Genomic DNA, 14,473 nt, shown 5'->3' on the forward strand with positions numbered 1-14,473 from the left:
ACCATCTAAAGAAACACACCACCACCTACGTTGATATTTTGATAGCAGAACGAACTTGGTCAACACATAACAAAATTTTAGAAAATTTGTTGGACATTTTTGACAATACAGGTTTGACAGTAAACTTATAAGAATCACAAATCGGTAAGACGAGTGAAAAATATTTAGGCGATGTCATTCCACCAAAAGGCATTGCACCTGAACCTAAAAACTACAGGCAATCAGAGAAATCCCACCACCTACTATTAAACGACAAGTCAGAAGCTTTTTAGGAGTAGTAAATTTTTACCACAGATTTTTGAAATTGAAAGTTTGACTACACCAACGTCACATTCTATGACAAGCATACACATTTGGCACTGGAATGATGTAGCACAATTAGAATTCGATATGCTAAAAGAGGCACTGCTCAGCACACCTATTTTAGCTCATCCTGATCTTTCAGAATATTTCTGCGTATCTACAGATTCTTCCAAAATAGGACTTGGGAATCATCTTTTCCAAGAGAACATTGAGAATGGAATCATTGTCCAAAAGAGTATTGCATTTGGCAATAGTGTGTTAAGTAAATCAGAAGGAAATTACTCAGTCGTAGAACTGGATACCTTAGCCATTGTCTGGACGTTTACGAAATTTAGTTATTATTTACTTGGTAATCACACAAAAGTTTATTCAGACCTCAAAGTCTTACATTTGTTAACAACCTCTAAGTTCAATCATGAAAGATTACGTCATTGGCCAATGACCTTGCAGGAATATAATTTCACTATCAATTAAATTCTAGGAAAAGACACCATCATTGCTTTATCTCGTACCTCAATTGGTTTAGCAGATAACAACAGAGATACTCACAACCATAGGTAGAAGCATAAGTGGCCATAGGCTCTACTAGCTAGGGAATAACCAACTATGGCAATCTAACACATGCCCACAAGCGACAACATCGGCAAGCCCCTGCATATCAGCAACGTTGACTGGATATGCCAGCTGCTATTAAGGATACAGGGTACTTTTCTGGCTCAATATTACGTAAAAATCAACATCTATTTCTTTCAGGCACTGTTTATAATGTATATGTCTTACAGATTTATTGTTTATATCAGGTAATGAAGCACACTTTCTAAACGAATTAGAAATATTTTGAATATTTTTGAATCTGTATAGGGTTATTAAAACATTACAATTAAATTGATGCAATTTTTTTCCGAAATGCTTCCTCAAATTGAAGTACCATTTAATCCAATGTTATATATTTGTAGGAGACCAAATTTTTCCCGGATATACATGGCATGATGCCTGAGGCACTAGACCTATTTAATTCCACCTATTATGTATTTTACAAGGATAAAAAAGTCGCATCTTACATTTTAATTTTTATAATTTTATTCTAATAGAAATGTTATTTTTTTCTGTAATTTAGTTGATTCTGTAATAAAGTTTGGTCTACTGCATACTACATAAGTATGGATTATTTCAAGCTACAGAACAAAAATTAGAGCAATGGATTATAAACTTTCTTCCTATCACTCCATCATTGAAACATATCACTGCATCTAGTACACCAACGTTTAATGTATTTAGTCCTACAAAAAGATTCTTGGGTAATCTTTCCCATATGTAACGGGAAAAGATTCTTGGGTAATCTTTCCCATATGCAACGGTTGAAACTTTCATTTGTATTCTGAGTGCATCCATGAAGACATTTACTAAGCCAAACAAGGTCACTCAGGCCTCTAAAAATTGATTTTATTTTATTCATTGCAGGCTCAGGAATAGAATGCTTTTGATGGTATATTTGACCACTTTCTCTTTCTTTTTGGTAACCACACCAAAATCTGCTCCTTCAGGGCAACGTCCATGGACAGGGTGGTCATCTGTGGCCCATACAGCTTTTCTCATTGCTGTAACATTATTAAGAGGTGCAGTTAGTCTAATGACCAGTCCATAATAACTCTGAAGAAGGTCTATTTCAGTTTCTGTCAGTCTGCCTCGGCCAGACAGAGATTTTCCATCAGATAGCAACTTTCCTCTCATTTCTCTTCGCAGCTTCCTCAATCTGGCACCCATCCTCCTTTTCACAAGTCCACAACACCCCAGTTTTGTTACCAAGGTATCACCATAAACATTGAACTCATTAATTTTATTTAAAGCTTAAGAGTCCCCATCGCCTAGGTACTTCGTATATCTAACGTTATAAACGGGCACCGACCTCTGAATTATTTGTAGAGCTCAATCACACTCCATACTTCCACTGTATCCATCATAATTCTTAGAACACTGATGTTCCATATGTCCTTCAGTGTTACCATGGCAGGTGTGGCAGTACTTAGATAAGCACTCAACACCAACAACTCTTCCATTCTCCAGAGAAGTAGCACTTACAACACCATTCAGGGAACAATGATCTCGACGTTGCCATGTCTCATCAAGTGCAACACCAATGTCCCTGCTTCCACTAATATTTACAGTTTCTTCTACTGCACGTTTCATAGATGCGTTAGACACAGCCGTCAAGGCACCTAAAAGTATTTTTATGTAGTTGCTGAACCTAATGGGAGGAGGAGGAAGGTCCATCAAACGACATAACGTTTGAGCACCCTTTTTTCCTTTTTCTATTGCACGCATTGCATACACTAACTTCAAATTCACATCATACGAACTATGCACAATGTTCGAAATTTTCGAGGTAGATTTATTGCAGGATCTACACAGAACAACTCATTTTGGCGCTAACCCCTTCCTGCTACTTTGTTGTTCAGTTATTTCTAGACAGCCTACACTGTCACATTGTTCACATGTCGCCATAAAGAAGATAAGACGCCCACATCAAAAACAACAAATCCACTACAAACAGCATCATTGTTAACACAAAAATTTCAATCACCAGGAGGCATGCCATATGGGAGTTTCTTCCCTGAACAACTGATACATAGGTTACTTTCAACAGTGTGACTTGCTTTGTTTGCGAACTCGTTACCATGGAATTTCCTTTTACTGAATTTCTTGATGTATGGAATAGTTAGTATTTATTTAACACTAAAGGATATGTAATTTCACAAATATATGTAGTACTTGCGCAACAAATATTCAGTAACACGTGAACAAACTGCTTCAGCGAAACAAAAGTAAATAACAGCAAAGATAATCATTTACAAACACCTGAAACCTGCACTGTTACCAACATATACAATGTATCATCCGTATAATCGCTGCAAAACAGAAAGTTCACAGTTTTTTTAGAAATAATACTGGTTTCTGAAACAGAAATAAAGGGCGCGTGGTGGCATACATGACCATAGGTTTAAAATTTGGTATATCTAGGTCATTTTTCATTTGAAACCCTATAATGTATACACCAATGTAATCAAGAAAGACTATAGAATTTAATAAAGCCATAAAAATTTCGATTTTTCCACCATTTATAAGTACCCTGTATCCTTAAAGCTGACTAATAGGCTAAAGCAGGGAAACCGACAACCTCACACACTGATGCACAAACAAACCGACAACTTTACGCTACAATGTGAATCTTATATGTGACCTGTCGGACACAAAACGATGATGAACCTAACTGTTACACGTATGCTGACGCTGACTGAGAACCCAACACAGGCAACCAGCAGAAACTGCCGAGTAACAGCACCACACAACGTTAAAGGTATCGATCTGCAAGATACCCACTAATAACAAAGCCTACCTTTGCGTGACCTGTCTCAGGCAGCAAGAAAACCGCTACTGCTCTTACAACCCGACCCAACTATTGGAGAGGTTTGTTTCCCTTGGTCTTGCCTTGGCACTTTATTCCCTCTGCCCTTCAAACCGCTACCTTTCGTTCAACTTTCCATCCAATCTATTTCCAGATACGCCTGTATTAATGGTTGACCTTAACCAGACTAACGCCAACATCGCAGTAGCCACATCCAATTTAATGAAAACTAACCCTTTTGCAGAGATGGCAGTAGACGTTTTGTGTTGGCCATCAAGCTGGTGTTGGCGTGGAGGAGCTCCACATCTATTAAAAAAAACACAGGTATTTTACAGGACATAAATTTTAGTTTGCTTTATCTACAAAAAGTAGCTTTCAAAAACTTTTATCTCAAATTCATTACTTGACATAGCAGAAGAGGAAAATAAAGGTCCCATTTGGAATAACGGCAAACAGAAATGGAAAGATAGAAGAAATACAGCTATCAGACAGTTTTACTTGGTCAGAAACAGTATCCTCTTTAAACATAGCACTGTAAATGGTATACTTTGGCCAGTATGTACTCCAGAGAAATTCGTCAGTAAGTTGATATGATACACACGTTTAAGCTAGGCGCATTTTGGCCCACGGAAGTGTTTCCACAATTATGGACCACGTTCTATTTTAACACCATAGAGAAAGAATAAAAAAAGTAGTTGCTAAGTGTAAACTCTGTCAAAAATCCAAACATTCCACCATCTCACATTTGCCCCTCAGTTTCCAGTCATACCATCCTAGATAAAAAATTAGCAGGCGTATATTTACTAGGATCACTAGTTAAATCCAGAAATGGTTTTTCTTACGTTTTCGTAGCAGTGGAATTGACGTCCAAATTTGTATAATTCACCCATTTGCATAAGGCTACAGATAAAATACTGTCCAAAGCTTTCATTAAAAACTCTTTACACCATGTAGAACATGTTGACAAGGTCATATCAGATAACGTTCCTCAGTTTTGATCCAGTGTTTAGCCACTTGCATTGAAGAGACACAAAACGAAGCCAATATTTGTTTCATTTTATTCTCCACATTCAAACCCAACAGGACGTATAATGAAAGATATTAACAAGTTGTGCAGACTTTGTTGCCACCATTGACACAGAAACTGGGAAAGGTATATCACTTTATTTCAGGCTATCTCAAATGAGTTTCCTCATGACTCAGCCTCTTTGCTATCAGTCTTAGCGTTAAAGAATCGACGACAGCCAGACAAAATTAAAGAACTCGCACAGTTTCCTCACACAAGAAAATTATGGCACAAAGATATCATATAGCAAGTCTCAACAAATATTGCAAATCAGTTGAAAAACTCGGGAAATCTCATAATTTGAATGGAGAAGTTAGGAAATTACACGTGAGACGAAAAGTTTTGGTCAAATCTCATCCGATATCAAGTAAAGGTAAGTCTCTTAGCCAGAAATTTTTCCTTCTAAACAATGAACACTACAGAATTAAAAGAGTAGCATACGGGAATGCTATCTAAATTGAAGCGCTATGTACACAGAAATCCTAAGGAATACGCCTCATATCACACATAAAGCGATTTGTTGAGTAAATACTATATTGGCAATACCTGATACTGTAGAAGTGATACGTATGGAATTTTGTATAACTCATCAGGCATGCAATGAAATTTTGTTTTCTACTAAGTTGGTACATGATAGCAAACTATATTAAGAGCGTCGAATACAATTCCATGAAAAATGTGAGGCGACAGTGGTAAACATTACACAAGTTTCTTGGATTTGAGTGAAGAATGGAAGTAGTACTACGATACTGTCCATTAAAATTGCAACACCACGAAGACGACGTGCTACAGACGCGAAATTTAACCGACAGGAAGAAGATGCTGTGATCTGCAAATGATTAGCTTTTTAGAGGTTGGCGCCGGAGGAGACACCTACAACGTGCTGACATGAGGAAAGTTTCCAACCGATCTCTCATACGCAAACAGCAGTTGACCGGCGTTGCCTGGTGAAACGTTGTTGTGGTGTCTCGTGTAAGCAGGAGAAATGCGTACCATCACGTTTCCGACTTTGATAAATGTCGGACTGTAGCCTATCGCGATTGCGGTTTATCGTTGCTGCTCGCGTTGGTCGAGATCCAATGACTGTTAGCAGAATATGGAATCGGTGGGTTCAGGAGGGTAATACAGAACCCCGTGTTCGATCCCAACGGCCTCGTATCACTAGCAGTCGAGATGACAGGCATCTTATCCGCATGGCTGTAACGGATCGCGCAGCCACGTCTCGATCCCTGAGTCAACAGATGGGGACGTTTGCAAGACAACAACCATATGCACGAACAGTTCGACGACGTTTGCAGCAGCATGAACTATCAGCTCGGAGACCATGGCTGTGGTTACCCTTGACGCTGCATCACAGACAGGAGCGCCTGCGATGGTGTACTCAACGACGAACCTGGGTGCACGAATGGCAAAACGCCATTTTTTCGGATGAATCCAGGTTCTGTTTACAGCATCATGATGGTCACATCCGTGTTTGGTGACATCGCGGTGAACGCACATTGGAAGCGTGTATTCGTCATCGCCATACAGGCGTATCACCCGGCGTCGATCCCTGCGGAATCCTACATTTCAGCAGGATAATACACGGCCGCATGTTGCAGGTCCTGTACACGCCTTTCTGGATACAGAAAATATTCGACTGCTGCCCTGGCCAGCATGTTCTCCAGATCTCTCACGAGTTGAAAACATCTGGTCAATGGTGGCCGAGCAACTGGCTCGTCAAAATACGCCAGTCACTACTGTTGATGAAGTGTGGTATCGTGTTGAAGCTGCATGGGCAGCTGTACCTGTACACGCCATCCAAGCTCTGCTTGAGTCAATGCCCAGGCGTATCAAGGCCGTTATTACGGCCAGAGGTGGCTGTTCTGTGCACTGATTTCTCAGGATCTATGCACCCAAACTGAGTAAAATGTAATCATATGTCAGTTCTAGTATAACATATTTGTCCAATGAATACCCGTTTATCTTCTGCACTTCTTGGTGTAGCAGTTTTAATGGCCAGTAGTGTATAAGTAATTTTCTTAGTAAGCAGCTAATGATGTAGTTTTTCTTATATGCTAATTTTTGAAGACTAACCAAAGAATAAGCATTCTATTGGAAAAGTAATGGAATTTAATGAGATGTGTAGCTGTTTGTGCATTGAAGCCATTGGTGCTGTATTTTGATGAGGTATGATGAAATTTATGATGAGTAGTGTGATGACATATGTTGATGATATTTGAGGTAATGATGAAAAGGGACTGGTTAAGGACTGTGTTTTTTCTTGACACTAGTTGTTGGAAGAATGGTACTTAGTAGATTGCAAGCTAACTAGTGAGTATGTGTTGGCATCATATGAAATGTTTGAAAGATATGAAATGATTTAACACTGTATGAAAATCTTTGCTTGAACACCTGAAAGCCATGGTAGATGAGTTAGTAAAATGTTAGATGGAATACAGTTTACCACTTAGTTGTTTTTACTTACCATCAGTACCACATTTCTTGTGAATGATGTTTTGTGTGTATGACAGCAGTATTTCTTGCAAATTTTCTTTACATACATTTGTAAACTTAAAAATAGTTTTACCATTTTGTACTAATCTTTAACGTTTTCTGCTCACCAAACCTCTTGAAAGTTTATGATAAGAAATGTCACTGAAAAATGTTTACATTCTGAAAGATCAGTGGGAGAAACTTGCTCAAAGACTATGGGAAATGAGAGATGAAATCTGTCACTAAGAAAAAAAGAGCAAATTTGTAATAATTACTAACAGTGGTATTCAACAAACACTTTTAACTTGCTATATAACACACATTTAGTATAAGCAGTACCATGGTACACCAATGTAAGCAAACAAGTGTAGATATCACATATTTATTCTTGTTATATATTTCGATGTCATCTTTCTTCATTTGGCAGAGAGACTGATTTAAGTTGGTATACAACACAGTTTGTACTGGTTAAACCATTTTTTGCTAGGATGTGATACACTGCTACATGCGCAATGACACCTTACTTTTCTATGATTTTGTGTTTTCGATGTTTCTTTGTCTGCAGTTGCATTAGTGATGAATTTTCTTTTAAGATGTCGTGTTGTTCAAATTTTATCATCTTGGGGTTGACACTCTTTTTTCCGTGTTTGCTTTAACAATACGTATGTTTTTGGATAGGATCTGCCTTTAGAAAAACACAGTTTTGTTTTTTAACCCAAACATGTTTCACTGCAGTTGCAGCATCTTCAATGGGCTTTTATATTTCATCTGTTGAAGATAAAGAATGTTCTTTACTGTTTGTATACATGTAACTATTAGTTTTTAAATCGTAATTACAGATATTTGAAAAAACACATAAATTATGAATTCATACTTTTTTACCACAGATGTGGTGTTTCTACAGTGACTGTTTTGTTCCACAGTTTGTCATCTGCAACCACTTACACCTTAAAGTAGATAAATTGTTTAAGCCAAAATTGCAATTTGAAAATTGTTATTTCTATGCCTGAAATTAACTACTTCTCTCTCTCTCTCTCTCTCCAATTACGTTTTCTTTTTCCTCATCCTCATCACTGTCAAACACTGTATATTGAGTTGTCACTGTCACTGTCGCTGTTTCACTGTTTATCAGCCATAAAAACAAAACATGGCGGGCAGTGGAACAGTTGAAGGTGTAAAAACCAGATGGCTGACATTGGAACAGTTGAAGATTTTCCTGGAGGATGTTCTGAATCTTTCAGAGGTGTCTGTATATTGAGTTGCCACTGTCACTGTCGCTGTTTCACTGTTTATCAGCCATAAAAACAAAACATGGCGGGCAGTGGAACAGTTGAAGGTGTAAAAACCAGATGGCTGACATTGGAACAGTTGAAGATTTTCCTGGCGGTTGTTCTGAATCTTTCAGAGGTGTCTGTGAAATTTGTGTGTGTGTGTGTGTGTGTGTGTGTGTGTGTGTGTGTGTGTGTGTGTGTGTGTGGTGTGCGAGAAGGGAGAGGGAGAGGGAGAGAGAGAGAGAGAGAGAGAGAGAGAGAGAGAGAGAGAGAAAGTAGGTTTTAGGATATTTTCTTTTTTGTTTCTGTTGGTCCCTTATCCCAGACTCCAAATACTATTTGGTATTACACTTCAATATGAGTTTTTGCTTATCGTTTGGATGAACTCCAGCCGTCATTGGTCATTCTACTCCAATATTGGTGACGTTACTTCATGAGTGGACATCGAGAGATTGAAATATCAGCTTCATGTACAAATATAGTGATGCATAGTGATTGAGGCACATCATGGACTGTTAAAAAGTTAACTGTGATAAGAATTTATATAGATTCCAATGTCTTCTATTATGCAATGATATTTGCGTGTGACAATTACGTGTTTCATTTATGTGCCTAATCAGAACTTGACTATACCCCTTGCAGAGGTTTTCAACAATTTCTTTATGTACATGTTTTCAATTCGTATTTTTTGTTAAATTTTGTATATTTGTTTCTTGTCAAATTTTTGTAGTTTTCACATTTTAAGACAACATAAAAACATTTAATTAAAGTGGATGGAGGATAATCATATAGGTGGAATGGACGTTTATTTTCAGATGGTTTCAGAATGAGTGGGATTTTCATGTTACGTGAACAAAGCAGGCGCGTGTGACATATGTGGAATAGTCGACTTCCGGCAGTGACAGCAGTATCTCCGAAACTGTGCATCTTTGGCTCAGTCGTAGAGTAGAGAAGAAAAGAGTCGAGTGTTGGACGTACAGTAAATGTAAATGTGTGACTAGGGCCTCCCGTCGGGTAGACCGTTCGCCGGGTGCAACTCTTTCGATTTGATGCCACTTCGGCGACTTGCGCGTCAATGGGGATGAAGTGATTAGGACAATACAACACCCGGTCCCTGAGCGGAGAAAATCTCCGACCCAGAGGGGAATCGAACCGGGGCCCTTAGGATTGACATTCTGCCGCGCTGACTACTCAGCTGCCAGGGGCGGCGAACGTACAGTAAGCTGGCAGCACTTTTAGCGTAGGGCATATTAGAGGAGGATTTTGCTAAAGAAAATAATTAGAAATTTTTAATCTGATGGAAAGACTTAGAGTATTTATGGAATAGATAGGACAAATCTGCGTTATGGATATGTTTTTAAGGTAATAACTTTTGCTGATGCATACTGATAATGTTAGCTGTTCTTGTAACAGAATAGTCCACCTCCCTACCCCCATTTACGTCATTTCAGTGTAATTCATTTCAATTTGCGTAATCATAAAAGCATTTCTTTCTAAAATTTTTGTAAACAAAGTAAAGTTTTTGGTTTTCTGTGAGTTTTGTGTTCATTTGAAATAAGAGCTTAAAATACAGCATTGTCATTATAATGAACGGATTGGTATTATCATTTCAAGTAAGAAGCTTTTTAGTATGCGAAAATCATCCCAATCTTCTTCTTAGTATTTTAGTTGTACTTACGCATATTTTAGCTGGTGCGTTTTCCTCATGCTGTGCTGTTGCTGCTGATTATGCTGGAATTTTAGAGGTGAGATTCTTTTCATATTTTGTTGGTTCCTTCGTTTCTCATCTCACGTTTCTATTGTGCATAATCTAGGCATTTCCTTTGTAATTCAGATTTGTAATGGGCACAGCTTGATTTTGGTTGTGGCTTTTGAGTAACAGCTTTTGGCAAATGTGTGCACTGAGACACGCTGTTCACAGTAGTAATTTCTGTTCAATCTTCTTATAACAGAGGACAGTACATTCAGTTTTGAGTAAAGAGCAGTCAAACATTTTAATGCTCTTCAGCAAATGAACGATCAAGTCAGAGCAAATAACTTCCACTTATCTGCCGCTTCGTTGTATAGTCTGCTGGCACTTTTGAAAACGAGTCAGATTTTTTTTTCTTTTGCTACACCACACAGCACAGTGCATATGTTATGTACTAATAATTTCATGTTTCTTTCAGTATAGATATTTTTTGTGTAATTGTTTCATCTGAAATTTTCTATGCTTTCATGTATTTGGCGTGAGTAAAGAGCAGGCAAACTTTTTAATGCTCTTCAAAGATTGAATGATCGAGTCAGATTAAATAACTTTCAACTGTTCTCAGATAACTGTCGCACATTACAAAAGTGTATACAGGCCATTACTGCAGACGTGCTGTACAGAAAACTGCATGAATGGTGGTTACCTCGAATGTTCACTCTTTGAAACAGAGGAGATTGGACGTCTGTCAACAATATCTTTTGCGTTTTGAGCGTGTGTTTGGTTGTGACAGATGATGGAAGTTGGGTTCATCATTTTCAGTCCAAAAAGAAGAAAGCATTAATGGAGTTCGCCACAAAGTACCACTGAGGCCAGAAAAGATCAAGGCCATGCCATAAGCCACCAAAATCATGCTCACGGTGTTATGGGATGTTCAGTGTGTTGTGCATTTCGAATTCATGTCTAAAGGCACCATCATTAACTCTTTCAGGTACTGTGAGACCTTCAGACCCCTGGAAGCACGAATTCGAATTCACATTAAGCCATTTCTCCATCAGCATGACAATGGCAGACCGCTCATTAGGTCAACGACATCTACAAATGGTCCGATGCCTCAAGTTCACTGTCATTGATCATCCTACATACAGTCATGACTTGAACTCATCCGATTTTCACTTGTTACCAAAATTTAAAAAACTCCTTCCAGGACTTAAATTTGATAGACATGAAGCAGTGCAAGCAGAAGTGAGGTTGTGGCTCTATCAAAGAGTTCAAACATTCTACAGTGAAGGTATCAACAAACAGGTCTCTCGTTGGGAGAAATGTATTGTTCCTCAAGTTGCCTATTTTTAGAAATAAATATGTAGACACGAAGAATACAGATGTAGATTGTTAATAACATTTGTTTTGGTGAATAAGTTTTAAGAGTGTAAAATAAATTTCTTTTATTTCCATCTGTGATCACAGAACTGTTATGTCCTTCAACTAATGTTTTCACCCAGTGATGATACTCTTCAGATTTGAAGCAAAACATGAGAAAAACAAATACAAATAGTGGACTGTCTACATTAAAAACATTAAAATAGGCTATAATGAAAAGCATTACTGACATACATGGGGAAAATATGCGCTTAAAATATGAAGAGCCATACCTATTTTAAAACATGTCCTAATGTAATGAAGCCAAATACGCAAAATCAACATAACATCGTTGCACATATTTAAAATATATGAAAGTGTCAGCAGAATCATCTTGTTAACAGCGCTACTGTTCATGACCAAGGGCACTATAGTAACCATAAAGTGTTTGCGTTGTAAGTTCATTAGATGTCGCTACTGTAAGCCTTAACATATCCGTTAGATACGTAATTGTACAAAATGCAGTAGGGTCACTCTATGGTGGCCTCTCCATGCGTGTACGTTATTACAGTGATGAAATGCAATAAATTAAATCCACCACTGAAGTTAGATTTAGACTATTATAGGGAAATAGTTAAGTGATCATGAGTAATACTGAGATGCTCTTGTGGCGCTTTAAATAAAAATATAATGACATAAATCTGAACAAGATTACAAAGGTAAAAGAATAATACAAAAAAGGTTAGTAAGGAAAGAACCAAAAGAATGATACAACAGACTGCGGTAACCAATCAGCACCCTCTGTTGGCGTCGCTGCCAGAATGCACAAGGGCGAGAAGTTAGAGGTACGTTACTGCTAGAGAATCTCTCGTACCCTACGCCACGCCGTTCCAAGAAAAGAATGATAAAATACGGACTGTAGTAATTAATGAGATTACATAGTTGATGAAATGAATTATAAAACTGGTAAGGACAAGTGAGCCCGACAGCAATATGCTCAATGAAAGAAAGTAAAGGCAAAACTGTAATCCACTTTATACTGTGTAAAGACAAAGGCCAGTTATACATAAGAGAGGCATTCAATGATTTAATCTGTTCCACCCCCATGATTTCTACCTCACCATTTATGGCCGTCCTATCCACCTCACTCCTACCCTCAAATACCTTGGCCTCACACTTGACTGCCTCCTCACCTGGACTCCCCATCTCCTTACCATCCAAAACATAGCTCACAACTGCCTCCGCCTCCTGAAACTCCTGTCCGGCCGGACGTGGGGTCTGCATCCACCATCCTTCACACCTACAAATCCTTGATCCGCCCCGTCCTCTGTTATGCCAGTGTAGCTTCGATATCCGCCCCTCTCCGGTTCTATTAACGCCCTCCAAATCCTCGAACACCATGCGCTCCGCCTCGCCTTCCACATCCGCCTTTCATCCTCCACGCGCTTTCTCTACGACCTCATCCCCTTCCCCCACCTTCTCCTTTTCCTTGAACACATCCGCACACTATATATTATCCACCGCCTTGATCCCCCTCACCCCCTGGTGTCTCACTTCCTCTCCTCCCTCAACCAGTTGCCGCACCTTTATCGTTGTGTCCCACCCTCTCTCCATCTCCACACCCTTCATCTCCTTTCCCAACACAACTTCCACCGTCTACCCCTCCCGGATGATGAGCTTCGCCCTGACATCTACCCTTCCTACCAACTCTAACCCCATCTTCCTGCCTCCTCCTCAGGGCTCCCTCTCCTCCCCCTCCCTCCTCCTGAGCGGCTTCCCCCTCCTACTCCCCCTCCAACTCTTGTGCCTCCTTTCAGTGTCTCTGCACTCCCTCCTGCCCTGTCTTCCCTCTTCGTCTCCCACCCCACATGTCTCCTGCTTCTTTGTGTACCCACTGATGCCCCTCCTCTCTTCATCCCGCCCTTCCCCTGCTGCCTCTTGCTCTCCCCTCCTTTTCCATCCTCTCTGCCCTTTCCCTCGGCAGGTCCCGCCTGACAGTTTTATTCTTCGTCATGTGTGCTCCAAGTGGGTTTTAAGTGTGTTTTTCTGGAGTGTTTTTACTACTGTGGCCGACTTTTAACGTGTGCATGTCCATTCACTGTCTTCTTTGAGTTTTGAAGAATCGCCAACTGTGTTTTTTAACTTTCTGGTGACTTTTTTTTAACTGTCCTTCATGAAAGTCTCCATGTTAGTCTACATTTTATACCTCCATTTTCTCCCATTATTCTGTTTTAAGTTCCCCTTTATCGCCTTATGTATGTACCATTTTATCCTTATGTTAAGTTCATGTCACTCGGCTGAAGCGCGGCGGATTGTGCCGCTGACAGCCCTCCCCTGGCCATATGGGGCAGGGGAATGAAATCACAATAAAGAAAAAAAATGATTTAATCTGGACGTTGTCAAATGAAGCAAACTAGGCACCGAGTATAAAATCTTCCGCCCACCGAGTGCTCTTGCCGGTTCGTGTTTAGCTTGATAAATTTAAAGCTCTTCTAACAAGTTGAGAGCACGGCCGTTCTGCATCCCGTGGAGAATATGCATACTATTCACGATGTACTATGACCATTTTCTGATAAATGCAACCCCGAAGTAGTTTCGTTACGCAGCTCAGAATGCTCCTCAACCGTACATTAACACAAAGGCCGGTTTGGTCGATATAATATTTATCACAGCGATTACAGCCAATTCTGTATTCCCCAGAGCCATCAAATTTGTCACATGCACTTTTCAGTTTACGTCTTACTCAAATTTTAGGGTGTTGTTAACTTGAGAGCCACATTTGAGATTAGACTTTCTGAAATATTTCTCTGTTTGCTGAGACGGAGTGGTTTTCATTTTTTCTTTATTGGTTCTGTTTTCTGGGTGTGTGCGCATCTGTCTTCTGTTTCGTTTCCCTAGGCTATTATAAG

Source organism: Schistocerca serialis, chromosome 8, assembly GCF_023864345.2.
Source record: "Schistocerca serialis cubense isolate TAMUIC-IGC-003099 chromosome 8, iqSchSeri2.2, whole genome shotgun sequence".
Classification (NCBI taxonomy): domain Eukaryota; kingdom Metazoa; phylum Arthropoda; class Insecta; order Orthoptera; family Acrididae; genus Schistocerca; species Schistocerca serialis.